This window comes from Eurosta solidaginis, chromosome 1 (genome assembly GCF_040869045.1).
Source record: "Eurosta solidaginis isolate ZX-2024a chromosome 1, ASM4086904v1, whole genome shotgun sequence".
In the NCBI taxonomy this organism is placed as follows: Eukaryota; Metazoa; Arthropoda; class Insecta; order Diptera; family Tephritidae; genus Eurosta; species Eurosta solidaginis.
Window position 1 is genome coordinate 78,073,893 of NC_090319.1, and position 18,660 is coordinate 78,092,552.

Consider the following 18,660-nt stretch of genomic DNA (forward strand, 5'->3'; position numbering starts at 1 on the left):
GTCGAAAGATACAAGTTGCGTTCCAATGAAGCCTGATCTAGATACCGAAAAAATCTAACATGCACATCATCGTTCAACTATACGGTTGGCTCATCTGTACAGCAACAAATTATGTCTGTTCAAATTGTCCAAATCTATGTATTGCTATTAGGTGAATGGGATGAAATGAAAAAAATAAAACATAGCAGTTTTTGTGTGTGGTAAGAAAATGTTGGCAATGTGTTGGTTTCATTTTGAGTTTGCCATCTCCTTTTGACAGTCTGATCGACCATGCAATGATAAAAATAAAATCAGCTGATGTGATGAGCCAACCATTTAACTGAGCCATGATGCAAATGCAACAACGTTAGCCATCATCCGGTGGCAAAATCCTGAGCCAGATAAATAATTTTGCATGTAAATGCAACAACAACGATTTGAGCCAGATAAATCTAGATAGAAGTCTGGTTCAATTTGTGAGCCAGATAATTTGTGAATTACTTCTTTTTATAATTGATGATTTAGCGACCTTTATATTCTAATATATGTTTTTTGCTGGCTCAAGGTCCAAATTAAAACACAAACGTTTCGTCTTTTTTGTCAATATATTTCGGTTACACTTCGGTAACCATCCTCAGGACACTATTAACAATATAAAAACATCACAATATAAAACAATGTACAATATAAAAAATTTTTGTAAACAAAAAATCACATACATGATAAATATCCGATCCGTCTAATGTGTCTACTGTTGTCGCTTGCTCTCTAACAAATGCCTGTACAAATGTGCGCTGTGGTCTATGTCCGTTTTATTGATGTGGTTTCACTTTTCCCAGCATACCAATACAGCTGGCATTAGATGTAATTCGAAATAAATGGTCAACGATAAAGGAACACACCAAAATACCAAAACAAATATTTATGGAAATTGTAACATTTTGTATTCAGGAAAATAGGTATTTTAAATTTAACGATGTGGTATACACGCAGCTAAAAGGACTACCAATGGGATCACCAACATCCCCAGTGATTGCAGATATCATAATGGAGGAACTCTTAGAAAAAACGATAACAGGATTACGACGTCCCCCAAGACTACTGACAAAATATGTTGACGACTTATTTGCCATAGTTAACGAAAATGAAGTACAAGACACACTGAGCGCACTAAATTCGTTTGACAAGCATATAAAGTTCACGATAGAGCTAGAAGAAAACGGAAAATTAGCTTATCTGGATTCAATAATCATTAGAAGACAAAATCAATTAAAATTAAAGTGGTATCAAAAGCCAACCGCATCTGGACGAATCATCAGCTTCAATTCAAAGCACCCCAAAACGATGATAATGAATACAGCAAGGGCCTGTATACATCGAATGCTACAAACATCTGACGAAATATACCACAAAGAGATAAAAACAGAAATAAGATCATTACTAAAAGACAATGATTTTCCGAAATCGGTTATAAATTCTCTATTAAGGCGATCTTCAACAAAAACCCGTCAAAATAACTCAGAAAGAGCGAAAATATTCAAATCAGTAACATATGTACCTGAATTGTCAGAACGTGTAGCGAGATCTGACTGTTATAATAAAGGAAAAGTGAGAATAGCTCATAAACCAATTAATACTTTAAAGAATATATTTAATAAAACTGAACAGAGAATTCCAACACCCGAAAAAAGTAACGTTGTTTACAAAATTCCATGTAACGGTAAAACAGATGAGCCATGTAATAGCATATATGTGGGTACAACAAAAGGAAAGTTAAAAACCAGACTGTCACAACACAAGTCTGACTACAAACAGTCCCACAACACAAACTTTCATAAAACAGCCCTTATGTCCCACTGTAAAAGCACCGGGCATTCTCCTAACTTTGACAGAGCAACTATACTTGAACAAGAACAACACTACGGTAAACGTTTTACATTGGAAATGCTTCACATAATCAACGTACCTACAAACATACGAATGAATTATAAAACGGACATAGACCACAGCGCACATTTGTACAGGCATTTGTTAGAGAGCAAGCGACAACAGTAGACACATTAGACGGATCGGATATTTATCATGTATGTGATTTTTTGTTTACAAAAATTTTTTATATTGTACATTGTTTTATATTGTGATGTTTTTATATTGTTAATAGTGTCCTGAGGATGGTTACCGAAGTGTAACCGAAATATATTGACAAAAAAGACGAAACGTTTGTGTTTTAATTTGGACCTTGAGCCAGCAATAAACATATATTACTTCTTTTTAGTTTGGCAACGCTGCCTTTAATAAACCTACTTTTTCAAAAATAGATGTCGCTGCTCAGCCTTTCGCCGTATGAGTTAAATGAAAAACAGCGGCGACATCTGCCTATCACATTTCACGTGTTCGAAAATTTCACGACATCTGCTTCTCAAGTCTCTCAATGATCCAGAGCATTCCCGTGAGAATTGAGCGTGAGCCGGAGCTGTAAAACTCACTGGATGACTGCAGTTGTGAGTCTCTAGCAATCATCCGGTGGCAAAGATCCTGAGCCGGATAAATAATTTTGTATGTAAATGCAACAACAACGATTTGAGCCAGATAAATCCACTTAGAAGTCTGGTTCAATTTGTGAGCCAGATAATTTGTTAACTTCTTATGTTTAGTTTGGCAAAGCTGCTTTTAATAAACCTTTTCCGAAAATATATGTCGCTGCTCATGATGGAATTATAGAAGGTGACGCATTGCGCATGTAAACATTAGTTCAACTGTTGTTTTACGACATTTTCCATTAGCTCTTGTTTTTTTCTCTGTTTCTTTCATTCGCTTAAGTAGGCAACTGTTACGTAGATGCGCAGAACGAACGATTTTTGAACTCGTGAATGCGCAATCTAGGTAGGTTATTTATGGTCGCTGCTTAGCCTTTCGCCGTATGAGTTAAATGAAAAACAGCGGCGACATCTACCTATCACATTTCACGTTCGAAAATATCACGACCTCTGCTTCTCAAGTCTCTCAATGATTCAGCGCATTTCTGTGAGAATTGAGCGTGATACGGAGCTGTAAAACTCACTGGATGACGGCTTGTATTTTTCTGGTTCACATCCCTACAAGATTACTGACTATCGAATGACTATCATCTGATTGTCAGCAATGTCAACCTAACGATCAGCGCCTCAAACAAACTTTCTATCACAAACTTAAGGGGACTTGCGCAAATGTTATGTAAACAACTGTGTACGTGTGAGTTTTTGTCTCCTTCTTATACACCAACATCGCCTACTGATTAAGGATATAGCCGTACTGCTCATTCTCATTCATTTTCATGGATCAGTGCTGACACTCTATCAAAAAGTACCATAAATGATAGTTTACTGTAGATATCAGGTTTGACTGTTATACTATCATAAATGACCATTGTTAAATTCCGCCAAAAATGAAACAATGCTTTTTATTTACTTTATTTCATTACGTTTTAAATTTTGTACGTGATAAAAGCATAAGTGTTTCTTATTTGTTGAAAATAAATAGTTTTAAAAACCTTATTTTTTTTTTAACATATTTTTGTTGTGTTGTTCGGTGGTGGCTCTTCGCTAACGCTGCCCTGACGTCTTTTTCAAAATGCAAGGCACATTTTTCGAAACCGCCTGGTAAGTAGACATAAATGTTTAAAAAGTTACTGATTATTTATAGTAAACTCACCTCGTAACACTGGATCAACCAATGTTATGTTACCCAGTGCCCTTTTGACTCCTCCCCTGCCGTCCCAATTGAACTCGTCCAAAAACGAGTGTCTCCAGACACTGTCAACCTCTGTCGAGGCTCCTTTTATACTGTGGATGTATGTAGTCTGTAAAATAATAAAAACGACGTGTGGCACTCGGGGACTGCCGCGGTAAAGCTATTGCATATTATCAACTTATGCAATTATAATATTTATGCAACATTTTGTTTTCTTTGATATTAATTCAAGTTTTGTCTTTGATATTAATTCAAGTTAACCTTTTTAAGCGTGGTGACCGATAAGAAAACTAATTTTTTACTTTTATTGAATAAAGAAGAAGTTAATATTTAACTTTCACTTTAACTTTAACTTTATTTTTAACTTTAACTTTCACTTTAACTTTAACATTCACTTTAACTTAAACTTTATTTTTAACTTTAATTTTAACTTTAACTTTAACATTCACTTTAACTTTAACTTTAACTTTAACTGTAACTTTAAATTTAAATTTAACTTTAACTTTAACCTTAACTTTAACTTTAACTTCAACTTTCATTTTAACTTTAACTTTATTTTTAACTTTAACTTTAACTTTCGCTTTATCTTTAACATTCACTTTAACTTTAACTTTAACCTTAACTTTAACTTTAACCTTAACTTTAACTTTAACTTTGACTTTAACTTTAACTTTAACTTTAACCTTAACTTTAACTTTATTTTTAAAGTTAACTTTAACTTTCGCTATAACTTTAACATTCACTTTAACTTTAATTTTACCTTTAACTTTAACTTTAACTTTAACTTTAACATCAACTTTCACTTTAACTTTAACTTTAACTTTATTTTTAACTTTAACTTTCGCTTAAACTTTAACATTCACTTTAACTTTAACTTTATGATCCGGGGTGGGCGTGACCTTAGCACCTGCTAACAAGCCAACCTAATATAAACGCATGCAAGTCATTTTCTGTCAAAAATGTCTCATGCACATACAACTTGTATGAGAGCAACTCAAATTGAATTTGCTGCGTGAAAACCTAACTCGATTTCCAATTTTTATTCTGCGTGCTTTACATTGTCGCAACGCATGCTTATTTGGGTTAGGGCAAAAAACGCCGGTTGTTTGCGTGCGCTAAAAAAAACGCAGTGCGGTTTTATTAGGTTGGCTTGTAAGCGACCATATATGTATACGATAAGCGATAGCACATTGGCTACTTCGCGAAAATCAATGACAGCTCTTTTAGTTTCATTTCGATCATTGTAAATTTTACCAAGTAGCGCAACTAACAGCTGATCGGTAAAAATTCACACATTCACACGCACATTTCTCGACTCAGTTTCAAAAAAAACTTTACATTATTTAATTCAAATTTTAAAGTGAGATAATCCTTACAAATTTATGTATACAGAATATATATGGCGTTTTTGTTGTTATTAAAACAATAGTTTTATTTATATTAAAGCTTTTATCATTTTTTTTTTTAACTTTGAAAAATCTCCGAACACCATTCCTTCATTATATGACATTCGACTGCCTAGTCCACTGCCTTCCACTCTATTCGCAACATAACCTCTACTTAACCCCCATTAGTGATACTTAGCATAGACTTGACTTGACTTGGCGTAAACTTGGCAACTTAGCCACGATTATACTCCACTTGGCGCATAAAATCTGGCATCATAATCGGCGTTGAAATTTATTTTTAAATAAATGTTAATTTGTATGACAAAATGTCAAAATGAAATGGAAACAAACAAATGGCATCTCAAAATGTAAACGTAACTTACAACTTACATAGAAAATCAAAATTCAACAGACTTCTAAGTCAAGTTAAGTTTTGAGTAATCATTAACATGCAATGTTGATTTAACAGAACTGACAGTTCGCAAGCCAAGTCAAGTCTATGCTAAGTATCAGTAATGGAGCCTTTAAGCTGCCAAACTATATAGTAAACAATGATTTCCATGGTCGTACGGTGAGGAAGTGTCGCATGCGCGCTTAAAACAGAGTACCAAAGAATGCGTGTGACATGTATTCACAGTTCAAGCATTGAAATCAAACTAAATAAATAATTGATTTTGCTTCGTGCTCGCTACGCGTTCGTGTTTACTAACACATTCTCAATTTGGTAACCGTGTAAATGTAGTGGTGCCCACCGCTGTTTATGATAGAGATCCAATTTTATGTATTTGGCCTGTTGCTAACACCGAACCTTTTCGAACCTTTTCGAATCTTTTCGAGCCTTTTCGGATCTTTTTTGACAAATATGCGTTACGGTTTTTTTTGATTTAGTGGCCAAGCCCGTGATAAAATCTATGCAATAGCTTAAAACACAAAATATATATAAAATTGATTTTTGAAATGTTTACTATCATTTAAGTTCTATTTGAAAATAGGGGTTCGACACCAAAATAATTCTTACCATGAATTGCACGAAATCGGCATGTCTCAATTTTTCCTCCACCGCTAAGAGCACTTCAAGGGATTGCAGAGGTAGGAGGCTCGCAATTTCGTCCAACGCACTATCTCGGATTTCATGTTTTGTTTTACACGTCCATTCACTCGATAAAAGCCTTATAGCACAATGCAATAATAGGAAATGGTAGTATAAGTGGGTTTCTACACAATCTAAACTCAGTGGATTTCCAATTTTTACGCTCGCTTAATTTTCTGGATATGCGTCCAAACTCAGAGAGAACAAACTGAGCGACATAGCAAATTTTTTCATTCACAGTTTGTACATCTATGTATTTTAAAATTTGGTTCAACCATCTATTAGTAACATCCAGGTCAACCAGATGAATACAATCCAGAGGAAATTGAGAAACCATGCCAAATCCCGTTTCTTCCAAAATACTCTTCTTTTCTTTGAATTCGCCAACATGATGGGGAGGATCACAATGCAAATCAAAAGTCAAATCCGATCTTGAAGGGCCAACTTCTTTTGAATAACACACCCTATCGATGTACGAGCCTCTTTGGCTACATTTGGGACAACCGCTTTTGCCACTATGAGACAAAGTACTCGTAACGAATGCCCTTGCAGGGGAGTCACAGCAAAATAATCGCACATTGAATTTTTTTAGGATTTCAGTAGGACCAACTTTAACTCCCGCTTCTCTTAACCACTGAACTTCCAAACAGAAATCTTCCATGAAATCATTAAGACTTTCGGGTTTTTTTAAACCAGAAAAGCACGCAATTAAAAAGGGATCAACATCGGGAAAATTAGAAAGGGCACCAAGGATTGGCCATAAAACTCGGTCGAAACTTTTAAAAAGGCTTAAACCATCAATACCTACACCAACTAGGACCTCATCAATATCTTCAAGATTTGTAAAAGGGTAAAAATTTAAATAACTTTGAATGCCGATGTATAGATATCCACCATTAGGAATAGTTCGAATATTCAACGTTTCCCTACTGGTTTTCATAAGGGTTTTAGCAGAAAATGGTAAACCTTTTACTTTCATTCTGTTCAAAGTTTTAAGCAATTCATTAACAGAATTTTGGGACTCATTATTCCTAATGGCCCATGCCCTTATTTCCTTGGCATTGTTAACTTCACTTTCTAATGTAATTGCACCATAATTTAAAGTACTTGCAATTGTAACGCCTTTCTCAATCAATAAGCCACTTTCTGTTGCAGTTGTATCACAAGCTAAAAACGGACTTTCGGATGCAATATGATCATAATTCAGGGACCTTGCACATGGAACGCTTAACTCTGATGAAAGCGCACTTGCAGATGGATTGCAAGAACTGGCTTCCCCGAATATGGAAGTACTTTCTGGTACAATTGCACCAATGGCGTTTGCGAGAAGAGCGCTTTCCTCATGCGGAAACACATTTAAAAATGAATTACCACTAACCACTATTATTTTTCCCGTATCAATTTTTTGAGCGCCCCCACACATTCCGACAGCTTTTGGTATTTTTTAATATTATTTTCGAATTTTTTTTCTTTAAGCATGGAGCTTTGAATGCTCTCTTTTCCATTTTTTAAACTTATTTTTTATATGGTTTTCGTCGGTTGAAAATGGCGGAATTTAAAAATTAACAAAACGACCGTGATAATCATTTGATTGTCATATGACAGTCAGTAGTGACAACATGATTAAATCGGATAAACTGTTCTCGCATACATAAAATTCCGTTGAGAATTATGTATCTGTCTCACATGCATAATGGTATCTGCTGTATGTTTTTTTGTTCTGTACCAGGTGTCGGAAGCTTTCCCAGTTTGAGTCCTTTATCATGATCATTGTAAACTTTAACAAGTAGCGCAACTAATAGCTGATCGCTCAGAAGTTGCACACACACACAAACATCACTAATGGCCATATTACGGAACTTTTAGGGAAATTGAAGTTAAATTTTTAAACAGACATAAAATGTTATAATTTTGGAATATATAGCACCTAGGACACCTTAATTGCAGTAATTGAAAAAAAATGTTTGCTTATACTCAAGTATTTAATTATTTTTTCTAAATTTATCTTTAATATTTATGCAATGATTGATCCAATGCAACTGTGGTCTTCCTACTGTTCTTCATTCCACTCCATTCGAGTGCCTATTTTCACGGCCTGCGAGTGCCTTCCACTCTATTCGCAACATAACCTCGAATTAAGCTGCCAAACTACCCTGCAAAAACGCTCCACGTCATTTTACTAGTCATTTTACGGTCATTGTGACTTTCTGCAGGGGTTATATTCATAGTCACGTTTGCATGGGCGTGATGAACTTCTGTGACCAAATTTTCCGTTTCGTTCCTATTAATGTGATCGTACATTCCGCTCCCACTTATAGGATGTGAGCATAGCACTGTGCTACTCACACACGTCACAATGCTCGTCAAATGGCGGTCATTTTTCCGTCATTTCACTCTACATTTTCAGGCCATTTGACAATCAATTTTACTGCGGTTTTACCATTTATATAACCGCCATATAACGTGAATTTTACCTGCAGATTTACTTTACCTGGAGCAGCCATATGAATAAAATATGAACCAAAAAAATTGAATTTTCAATATTTATTATTTTCAATATTATTATATATGTACATGAAATTGGAACTTATATTAATCCAGTTCATATAAAACAGAAGAACTTTAATAATAAATAAACTAGCTTAATTGGTTTTTGGTTTCCAATCTCTTCTAAGCGAGCAAAAAAATAATATTAAGCTTTAGAAAAAACTCCAATTATTTGAATAATCTACAACTTAAATCTTAGTAGAAATTCAGATCAAGAATATTCAAAGCAGGCATGCTTAACCAACGAACCGATATCATTTCGTTACGATAATTAACGTTAATAAACGAAACAAATTCATTTCGTTTCGTTTATTAACGTTAAAAACGTCAAATTAACGAAATGATTTTGCTTCGTTTTCTGCCATATCAAAACGAAATCAAATCGTTTATGTTGATTATTAATTTCAAACTATGCTGGCAAAGCTGATTGATGGCGGAGTCATTAAAGGTGAAAGCATTAGCCAAGCTGATTGCAACTTTGCTCACGAATTTTGACAGTACGAACATTTCTCAGAGTATTTTTGACATTACCACCAACGAATTACACAAACAAATTACATGGAGTTTGTGTGTGTATGTCCGCTCGCTGTTACCACCTTACGGCTTCACCATGGCTATAGCATTGCCAGCACAATTCAAACATAAAGTATCACGTTTTTGTTAACGTTTTTAACGTTAACGAAAGCTTTTCGTTTCGGCTAAAAACGAGATACAATTTATCTTGATAATTTCTTTATCGGTAATATTTCGAAGTGTTTCAACGGAAACGGTGGAAATTTTTTGATAAACGATTAGCTTAACGTTAAGATGCATCCCTGATTCAAAGGTGTCGTGGATCCGATTGCTGTCGTAATTGAAGAACTTAAAAATGTACGACTATTAATTGAGTCAGACTATTATTGTAACCCTTAGCAGGAGTATTGATTGGTTTCAAATCTAATTCCGACAGCAATCATATCACGACATCCCTTATTATAATGCACATGAAATTGTAACTTAAATTAACACAGTTCATATAAAGAAAAGTAAGTATTTTAATAATAAATAAACTCGCTTGATTGGTTTTCGTTTTCCAATTGAAATCTTTTCCAAGCGAACAGAAAATAATTTTAAGCTTTAGAAAAAACTCCAATAATTTGAATCAATTTAAATCTACAACTAAAAGCTAATTAGAAATTCAGATTAGATTTACTCTTTTTTTTCAGATCAAGAATATTCAAAGGTGTCGTGGAATCCGATTGCTGTCGTAATTTAATTTGAAAGTAATAAAGTAAAGTAAAATATGAATTTAAAAATGTAGGACTAGTAATTGAGTCAGACTTATTATTGTTCTAAATATAATCATTCCAGCAATAATTCTGCAACCCTTAGCAGAAGTATTGATTGGTTTCAAATCTAATTCAAACAGCAATCGTATCACGACATCCTTATTATATATGAACATGAAATTTTAACTTAAATTAATACAGTTCATATAAAGAAAAGTTAGTATTTTAATAATAAATAAACTCGCTTAATTGGTTTTCGTTTTCCAATTGAAATCTTTTCCAAGCGAACAGAAAATAATTTTAAGCTTTAGAAAAAACTCCAATTATTTGAATCAATTTAAATCTACAAATTAAAGCTAATTAGAAATTCAGATTAGATTTACTCTTTTTTTTCAGATCAAGAATATTCAAAGGTGTCGTGGAATCCGATTGCTGTCGTAATTGATGAACTTAAAAATGTACGACTAGTAATTGAGTCAGACTTATTATTGTTCTAAATTTAATCATTCAAGCAATAATTCTGCAACCCATAGCAGGAGTATTGATTGGTTTCAAATCTAATTCCGACAGCAATCGTATCACATCCCTTATTATATATGTACGTGATATTGTAACTTAAATTAATACTGTTGATATAAAGAAAAGTAAATACTTTAATAATAATTCGCCTCGCGAAACCTGATATTGTAACCAACCAAATCATCGGTGATCTTATTTAAAACATGGCCGCGCCAAATGTCGACCATATGACATTACCCTACCGACTGTCTTACACCTTAAAATTTTGGGTGTGACTTTCATCAGGATCTACATTTTGGTGAGCACGCAGCCGCAATTGTTCCGAGAAATCAGAGCCGTACCAAAATCCTCAAATCCCTCGCTGGCAGTACCTGGGGAAAGGATTGAGAAACGCTCATGACTACACACAAAGCAATTAGCCAGCCGATTAAGTGCTATGCGTCACCCATATGGTCGCCAAGCCTAAAAATTACCCACTGGAAAAAGCTACAGGCCTGCCAAAATACTGCTCTCAGAATTGCCACAGGCTGTCTTCTTATGTCCCCAGAACACCATCTGCATAATGAGGCGAGAATACTCCCCATCAGGGAGAGAAATGAGATGCTGACCAAACAGTTCCTGTTGAATACCCAGAAACCTGAGCATCCCAACAGACATCTGATTGGTCAACCAGCACCGCCTAGGGGCCTAAGGAGTCATCTCCGTAAGCATTTTGAGGAAATACGGCTCCTGAGAACCCAGCCGTATGAAGCGAAAAAACACAAGCAGGTCCTTGGTGAACTCCATAAACAAGCGTCGGACCTTTATGCTAGGAATTGCCCGGTGAATCCAGAACTCAAAGAAAAGTATCCAAACCTCGCGGAAGAGGAACGCATACTCCCCAGAGAAAAGCGAGTCACTCTAGCTCAACTTCGTTCTGGATACTGTAACAGGTTAAACTCTTACCTATCCAGAATCAACCCCGACATACAAAATGTATGTCCCGCTTGCAATGTGTCCCCACATAGCACCAACCTTCTCTTTAATTGTAATGTGGAACCAACGCCTCTAACACCCCTTTCATTATGGTCCCCCCTGCCGAAACAGAAAGTTTCCTTGGACTCCCGTTAGAGGATATTGATGATAATTTCTGATCGGTCGCACCTATTGGATGGGGCGAAGCACTGCTACAATAACAACGTGTAAAAGATGGTTGCATCTTTCGTTTGTTGCTTCCTGTTGCTTTGCTTATATTTTTTTTTCTCAATTTTAAACAAATTCGCAACAATAACTAAACTTTTAATTTGTTAACAAAAATAGAAATGCGCAACAAAATTTCAATTGGCAAATCAGCTGACTTCGAAGATTCGAAATTCCTATTCCCCAATTATTGTTCTCTCTAGGAGAAAAGAATTGGAGGAATTTTTATGCGGTGCTATTAAGGCAATGACCTTTGACCTCGAGTAATTTTTTTTTAGCTCGAATAGTATATATGGGGACTTTTAATTTTGATATTTTTATGGTAAACTAGAGGTCCTCACTAAAGTTTGGCTTTGTAGTAATTTTTGTTATTTTAATTGTCTAAATTAGCCGTTCTAATATTAAAATCGCCACTCTCAATACAAATCAAAAACAAGTATGAAAAAGTTGTTAACGTTACAGTGCTTATGGATTCATTTTAAGAGTGCATCAAAAGAAAAAAAGTTTTGTTAAGCACATTTTTAAAAAGGAAAGGAAAGGTCGGTAAAAATGAGACTTACCATATATTCATATCGGCTGCTGAGGGGAATATCACCAAATCTCGGCTGCCGTTTCAAAATCTTCCTATCTTAGAATTTGTTTCATAAACACTCCAGCTATTGTCAAAATGTGTTGTATTTGAGCTCACATCGGTCATTTTTGAAGCCAAATCTGAGTTAGGGCATTCTTCAACCGAATTCTGTGATAGGGCTTTTCTAATATACGGGGTTATTCAAATGTTTTCTGAAAAAGGTGCTTTTCGAAACGGCTTGCGCGTGCTTCTAGCAAAGTTTGTAGATCCTCCTCTAAATCCAAGCTAAAGCGTTGGCAAGATACCGGCTCTTTAGCAGGCGTTGTAGCCTTTCTAAATGTGTTCGTGAATAGAGAAAAAATGTTGAAGATATTGTTTGTATTAATTTTTAATAATAGGTATATATTACCATGCTAAAGTGATTTATCTTTTTAAAAGTAAAGTAATAAAGTTCTACAAGCTAGTAGCTACTTTTTAGTCAAAGATTTGGAAAAATTTCAAATTCTTATATAGTAAGCCAATTTACTCTACAGTATTTAAAACATCCATCTCCATGCTCACTCGAATGGCTCATCATAAACAAGCATACAATTTTAATGATATATTTATAAGCATTTACCGTTGCATGACAAGTAATTTCTTGACTTTTGCACGCCAAGCTTTATTTGTTTGAAATTTTTCCAATCCAGACATTTGTATTCAGGAAAATTGAAAAAGAGCAACAAACATCCAAGTTATATTTTGTTGAATCACAGCAGACAAGGCGCGGTAATCTTCCGGGGTTTTCGTTACGAAATATCTTTTCCAGATAAGCTGATACCACTTGAGCACGCTACGTTGTGTTATTATTTTATCCAATAGTTTCTTAATGGTTGCCCCATCATTTAAAATTGTGGCCTTACCACTGGAATCAACAATATGCTTGTCCATATTACGTGAACCCAATGTAGTGCGTACAGCATCCACAATTGAATGCGAGGTATTGATGTTGGATATGATGAATATTTTTTACATAAAAACTTATGTACCCAAAACAAGTTCAGGCATACCGCCGATAACACACCTTTTAAACGACGTTGTGTGTCCAAATCACTTAGCGGTTTTTCTTCTATGATTTGTAGCAATTCTTCAACAAACGTTGGATCATGTATGGGATGCGACCAAAGTGGACCGCCCATCTATATTTGGGAATATAAGAAACAATTTGGTGTGAACAATTGGTGCCAGTTAACCCTCTGAAAAAGCGACTGACGCGCCTTTTTGAACGGACATAACCGTTTAAACGGTTAAGCACCAATTAAGTAAGAAGGAAATAATTTGAATGATTCGAGTTTAAATCTTAAGTGGGATAGTTGAAACTTACATGATGTTTATCACCGCAATGCGCACAATTTATATTAACATTTGGTCCAGTTGGTATACCGAATTTTACTTCCGCATTGCCTTTATTGAGATCTTGCTTTTTACAATACCCATAGGCTGTAGTGTATAGGTATCACAACCAGTGCATTGAAATACCATTCATTGTTTGCTGTGTTCATAATATAAAGATATGTTAGGTAATTGGATTGTGGTAAAAGGCCAAAATGCTGTATACCAACCTTATGCTATATTTACACTTCGCTTGACTACTATGCATACGCACAAATACGCGTATATAAAAATTGGCAGAAATGCTCAAAACTGGCTCAATATATTTTCCATAACGATTAGAGTGCGTTTCAATGCAATGTAATAGTATACGCAATCCCATCTCATGGCAGCATTTCATACGCAAAGGCACATAACTATATTTGGCATTGCAGGCTTCAGGCGTATTGCCTGCCAGCACAGCCATATCATTCGCAGTTACAAGTAATGAACCCCCACTTGTCAGTGATTGTATAGCGCCATCCAGAAAGCGATTCGGACAACCATAAGGATCTAGGTCTATAACATCGAAACGCTTCTCATATGAAGTTGAAAGGTACATGAGAGTCCTATTGCGAATTTTATTATTGATTATTACAGTTAAATCACTAGCTATTGATTCGTATATCAAACCTACATTGCATCCCCTTCGCTTGGCACAATTAAATGTTCCACTCCATTGTGTCGCATATTTACGCTAATGGAATCTACTGCCACCTTAGATAGATCATTTGCAACAATTTCACGCACGCCTGCTACTTCTTTTGCATAACTTATGCTACGTAAACCTGTTGCAGCAAGCGCTTCCAATATTCGCAGTCCATCGTCGTATTTTACACCACCAGCCGTGTATGGTTTCTTGTCATTAGCATTGCTTGCTTTCCTTTGTATTTTGTGGATTTTTATGCGCCGCTGCTTCCCGCTCTCTTATCAACCGCTTTGAGTATACATTAAGTACTGAAATACTTAAATCACGATTAAATTCTTGTACTGGATTGTAGAATACGGCCCCGCCGGCAATAATTTCTGTAGTGCTTTCTTTGATCACACGTTCGGGTGCTTTGTCGTTCGTAGCGATCTGTTAATTCATAAAATTTAGGGCGATTTTGTTAATAACGCGAAACATATATTTACCTTATTTTCAGATATTTCGTCAACTTCCATTTTGGCTTTAAACTGCTGTGCATCCAAGTTTTTCTTATCAGCTGTTCGGTGGTGGCATACGCTGGCTGCTGCTTTCGTTGAACAGTGAATCGTGGTAACTGTTTCAACAGAGGAAATATTTAAGCATTACAGATGCACAACACTGTTTTTTTATAAATCAACGATGATAGCCAGCCTTGGGAGGTTGTTGCTGTTGCTATCGTGGCCTTGCATTACCCGGTTGCTGTTGTGGTATATATATACCTTGGTATAACTGGATGTAGCGTCATTGCCCCACCTGGTCCAGTTGATGCGGACCACGAACAACAACCACCACGACCTACACTGTTTGGGTTCACTTTGCTGCTGCAAACACACCTCCATCACAATAATTAATGGAGACCATGGAGGGGTATCTCAACAAGAGAGGCTATTTTATTGCACACATAGCCGTTTTTTTACACCGAATTTTCTAATCTTTTTTTTCAATTTTGGATAATAAATCTTAACGGTAACAAGAATTTTTTTCTTGTATGTACATATGTGGAAATCAAAATTTACTATTATGCATTAGAATTGCTCACGATTATTTATACTATGCAATTACATATTTCACTTTCTTTCTTTATAAACATGCACACATTGATATGAGTTTTTTTTTGCTAAAACACACTTTAGTAGACCAAAAAATATTAAAGAATGCGTATATTAATTTCTGCAAAATGTAAATCACACAAATTGAAAAAATTTTCCACTTTTCTGCAGAATTAGAAATGGCGGATTTTTTGCACGCAAAAATGACGTATTTTGCTATCCCTATGAAAATAATAGGTGCGAGAGAGCACGATACATTGTGGGAAAGCAAAATTTGTCAGCATGCTATTTCATTTGCACAATTTTTCATTCCAAATCGTCACCCCTGTCAAAAATTCGTGTGGCTGTGTGCGTTTTTGGTCACACGATTTTTGCAGGGTATATAGTAAACAATGATCATGATTATAGGGTGTCGTTGGGTACATGCGGACATGCGTGTGCGAACAAAAGAACATACATAAATTTGAGTATCAATGTTTACGTCATCGCAGGATCAGCATTGTCAATTACAAGTGTGAGGCCCCTATTATGAAAGTTTTTCGATCTTCGATCTTCGCTGGCTATCGAATATCGAAAATGGAATTAAAAATTGGTAATAGGGGGACTCATGATAGCATATAAACTTATAAGGTGTAAAATTATATCCATTTACACACGCGGTTATATGAACGCACCTAGTAATACTCTTGATAAACTTGATTGTCTAATCTCTGTCGAAATTTTCGTTGTGTATCTAATTTTGAAGCGAATAGAAATTTGTTGTCGAGCTGTATCGAATTAGAAAAAAATTGTTTGAAATGTAAGTTTTTTGTGTTTATCTTATACTTTTTAGCAAACCTAATAGTAATTTCAAACTATTTGTATTAATCATATATAGTGTAGGATGCTTTAATTTTATTAAAATTAACATCCACACAAAAATTATTTAAAAGAAAATGTTATATCTTCATTATGCAAAATTGAATAATAATGAAAATTTTTGAAAATAGAAAAATCAATATTGAAAATTAAAATATTGTAAAAGATATTAAAATTACAAAGTTCAAAGTAACATAATAACAAAGTTAAATAAAAATAATTCATTCAATATAATTTAAAAACCCTACATATATGTCCAAAGTCGTGAATACAAAACAACTGCTAGGAAGACTGATTTCATAATTTCGACAAAATCCGACAAGGAACTTATAGAAAGGATCATTTGAAAAAAATTCCGAGTGTATTCTCGTACCCGATGGTCAGTTGAGACAATCCCTAGCGCAAAATCTGAGAATTGTTGCCAATTTCATGGTTGAAATAGAATTGGCTCTTGTGCATTATTGCAACCATTCATCTTCACTGGATAGCAAGTCCATGAACGATTATATGGTCATTATGAAGTTTAGTTTTTAACACATGTAACAACATGTTCAGAAAGTTACAATGTTTAGAAAACTACAATTACGCGTTGAAATTCATTTCAGCGTTTTATACTTCTGGCTAGTTCCAGTACTTAAGTTATTTTCTTCATTTCCTTTTATTTTATTTCACAGATGATGGGAATGTGCTTTTCTGAACGGTTGAATTTATCGAATTATCGAACAATGGCACTAGTCTTGATCGAATGAGTGTCATAATACCGAATCAAAATTCGTTCGATCATCTCTTTCGACCACAGTGGAAGATCGAAATTGTCTCATAATAGGGGCCTGAGTGTATTAGTAAAACTATCAGCGTCTCTTGTAGGGATGCCACCTATGGTAATTGTACCATGACCTGGTTATTGTACCATATGCCAACCTAACACAAATAACACACACAAGATTGCGCATTGCGCATGTAAACAAAAGATCAGCTGTTTTTAATGAGCAATTTTTTTCTTTCTTTCATTCACTGAAGCAGTCAAGTGTGACGTAGATGAGCAGAACGAAGCAATTTTGAACTCGTGAATGCACAATCTTCTGTGTGTGATTTGTGCCAGCCTAATATAAACGCAAGCAAGTCATTTTCTGTCAAAAATGGCCCCTATTATGAGCATTTTTCGATTTTCGATCTTCGCTGGCTATCGAACATCGAAAATCGAATTTGAAATTGGTATTATGACATCTAATCTCTGTCGAAATTTTCGTTGTATATCTAATCTTGAAGCGAATAGAAATTTTTTGTCGACGCTGTATGGAATTAGAAGAAAATTGTTTGAAACGTAAGTTTTTTGGGGTAATCTTCTACTTTTTTGCCACCTAATAGTAATTTCAAACTATTTGTATTAGTCGTATATATTGTAGGATGCGTTATTTTTATTAAAACTAATATCCACACAAAAATTATTTAAAAGAAAATGTTGTATTTTCATGATGCAAAATTGAATAATAATGAAAATTTTTGAAAGTAGTAAAATCAGTATTGAAAATTAAAATATTGTAAAACATACTAAAATTACAAAGTTCGAAGTAACATAATAACAAAGTTAACCCTTTACGGCGCCTTGTTGCATTTCTGCAAAATACCATTTAAATCCAAATCAAAATATATGACACGACGGTAGAGCACATTTGCTCTATGTTGTAGTTTAGCAACTCAGCATTCTAACAGCAAATGACAGAGTGGTTGACCACATGGAATTGTTTTAATTTTTTTTGCATTTAAGTAACGCGCGTGTACAAATCAGTTTCGAACTCCTATAATACATTTATGATAAGTGATTTATTTGTGAAAAAAAATATTTTGCAGTTAAAATTAGTTTCAGAAAAAGGTAAGAGAAAATATTTTGACAATCAGTATGAGTATTTTAAAAGGGAGTAATCCTTAGTTCCATAGGTGGACGCCGTTTCGAGATATCGCCACAAAGGTGGACCAGGGGTGACCCTAGAATTTGTTTGTTCAATATGGACATCAAACGAATGGTGTTAATGAGTATTTTATAGGTTAACGCCGTTTCGAAATATCGCCATTAAGGTGGACCAGGGGTGACTCTAGAATGTGTTTGTACGATATGGGTATCAAATTAAAGGTATTAATGAGGGTTTTAAAATGGAGTGGTGGTTGTTGTATGGGTGGTCGCCTTTTCGAGATATCGCCATAAAGGTGAACCCGGGGTGACTCTAGAATGCGTTTGTACGATATGGGTATCAAATGAAAGGTGTTAATGAGTATTTTAAAAGCGAGTAATCCTTAGTTCCATAGGTGGACGCCGTTTCGAGATATCGCCATAAAGGTGGACCAGGGGTGACCCTAGAGTTTGTTTGTACAATATGGATATCAAAA

General features: G+C 35.0%; 1 pseudogene; it reads right to left on the reverse strand.

Annotated features, from left to right (window-relative positions):
* Nucleotides 1-8,747: 8,747 nt before the first annotated feature.
* Nucleotides 8,748-15,774, reverse strand: LOC137235692 (tRNA (guanine(26)-N(2))-dimethyltransferase-like; annotated as a pseudogene).
* Nucleotides 15,775-18,660: the final 2,886 nt, after the last annotated feature.